This window comes from Octopus bimaculoides, chromosome 13 (genome assembly GCF_046866305.1).
Source record: "Octopus bimaculoides isolate indiv1 chromosome 13, ASM4686630v1, whole genome shotgun sequence".
Taxonomy (NCBI): domain Eukaryota; kingdom Metazoa; phylum Mollusca; class Cephalopoda; order Octopoda; family Octopodidae; genus Octopus; species Octopus bimaculoides.
In genome coordinates, this window is record NC_142940.1 from 50,620,718 (window position 1) to 50,623,217 (window position 2,500).

The following is a 2,500-nucleotide window of genomic DNA, read 5'->3' on the forward strand; positions in this document are numbered from 1 at the left end:
AGAGTGAATGTATAATGTATAAATAATACCTGTATGTATGCATGAATGTATTACGTGTGAATATGAAAGTTCTACCTATATGTGTGCATGTTGTGTGTGTGTGTGTGTGTGTGTGTGTGTTTAGGGATGTCTGTAACATATCCATGGTATATATGCAGACAGTGTAGACTTTACGAAATGTGTAGACAGTGTTGTACAATAAGTAGGTTTCATCATCATCATCACCATCATCATAGTTGTCATCGTTTAAAAAAAAAATTTTTTTTAAATTCTAGCATCTTTGTCGTTGGTGTTTTGCAGTCGCCGTGGTCACAATTCTCATTGTCGACATCGTCGTCGTCTTTTCCCCATTCCATAAGCGTTTTGCTTTAATCGTTGATGTGTGTGTGTGTGTATGTTGTCTAAAATATATTCGTACGTGTGTGTGCGTGTGTGTGTGTGTGTGCGTATTCATGTAAGTGTCTGCTAACTTGTATCCGTGTGTCTGACCATGTATATATATATGCGTGCGTTACAGGGTCTCTGAGTCTTCAAGTATTTTCTGAGATCTCAGGAAATTCCCCGTGCCCGGGTTCCATATAACCCCTGCACCTCCCTCTTATTGGTTGTATGTGTGTGTGTGTGTGTGAGTGAGTGCGTTTGTAAATATATATGCCTGTGTATGTGTGTTCGTCCTAATCGGATCGGAGGCCTCGATCCCTCTTGTCAGTGGTGGAATGGTGATGGAAGTAGGAACTCACTCTCCCCGAGAAGGAGATGCGGACGATGCTGGTGATGATGATGATGATGATGATGAACAACTGAAAAGAGAATGGATGACATGAATGAATGAATGAATGAATGAATGAATGAAGCATACGAGAGGGAGAGAGAGAAGCAGAGAAAGAGGGAGAGAGTGAGAGAAAGAGAGAGAGAGAAGCAGAGAAAATGACAAGAAAGATTGAAATATTTATTAAATAAAACTGGGAGACGAAATGAGGTGAAGTGTGAGTTGCAATGGATAGAAATAGTGGGAAAGGAGAGAGAGAGAGAGAAAGAGAGTAAGGGAGAACGAGAGAGAGGGGGGAGGGGGGTCCATTAGATAGAAAGTAGAAATAAGGTGGAAAGTGAAAGCTGATACTTATGTAACTGAAGTGAGGCTGGAAAAAGGTGGGAAACCCGGAGAGAAAGAGAGGGAGAGAGATAGAGAGAGAGAAAGAGAGGGAGAGAGAGAGAGCGTGAGTGAGTGAGTGAATGAGTGAGACAGTGAGTGTTGTATGTATGTATGTATGTATGTATGTATGTATATGTATGTATGTGTGTGTGTGTGTGTATAATGGAGCTAGACAGTAAGTGTGTCTGTATATTATAGTCGTCATGTGATTACTGTCAGTTGTGTCAACGGCATCATTCTCCTCTCTCAACGTTTCTCTTTCTTTCTCTCATTCGTATGATAACCTCTCTCTCTTTCTCTCTCTCTCTACTGCATCTCCTCTTCATCGTCTCCTCTCTTTGTCTCCATCATTAAAACGTCTCCGTTTATCTTCCCTTTATTTCTTCTTTCTATTCTAACGCACCTTGTCTCTCTAATTGTATCCCTAAGTTTTCTTTCTTTGCATCATTCTCTCTCGTCTCACTTCGCATCTCTCTTCTTATTTCTCTTCGTAACAACCTTGTTCTACCTGGTTTCTTTCCTTTCATCTAATCTCTCTCTCCCTCTAAAACTACAACATTTCTTAAATAATTTTCTCGTTTCTTTTTCCTTTCATTTTTTCCATCTTTTCTCTCTTTAGCACATTTTATTTTTCATCTTTATTTTCATTTTCTACTGGTCATCTTGTTTCTTCATTACAAAAACTATTTTTTTTTTCCCCCAAAAAAATTCTTTCCTCCTCCTCCTCTTCCTCCTCTCCTTATCGCACGCGCTCTCGTTTCTTATCATTCATTCATTCATTCATTCATCCATCCACCGTTACATCACTCTCGCTCGCGCGCACGTCCACCACCACCATTTCACCACTGTCACTCTATCTTTCTCACCTTACAAACCAACGCCGGTGTTGGAAGCGAGCTGTAATAATAATAAACGGAGCGCGAGTCGTTGGCAAGTTTTGCGTCAGTGGAGAGGAAACTACAGCGGGGCTCTGGCTATTGCGGTGGCGGCAGCAACAACAGCAGCAGTAGCAGCAACAACAACAACGGCAACAACAGCAGCAGCAGCAGCTGCAATAGTAAGGGGGTAGCGGTAGCAGGAATCAATATCGTAGTAGGAGGGTAGTTGTAGTTTTGGTGGAGCAACATCAGGAGGAGCAGGAGGAAGTCGCGGCGGAGGAGACAAGAGTGAGGCCGACTGTGTGAAGTCGAGTCAGTTGTTTGGGGAAGCGAGAGAGGAGAAGATCTACTAGACGTTGCATAGAGTCGGGGGAGAAGACACAGTCCTTATTACTATCATTATTATTACTATTATATATATATATAATATATATATATATATATATATATAGCATATATATATATGTGT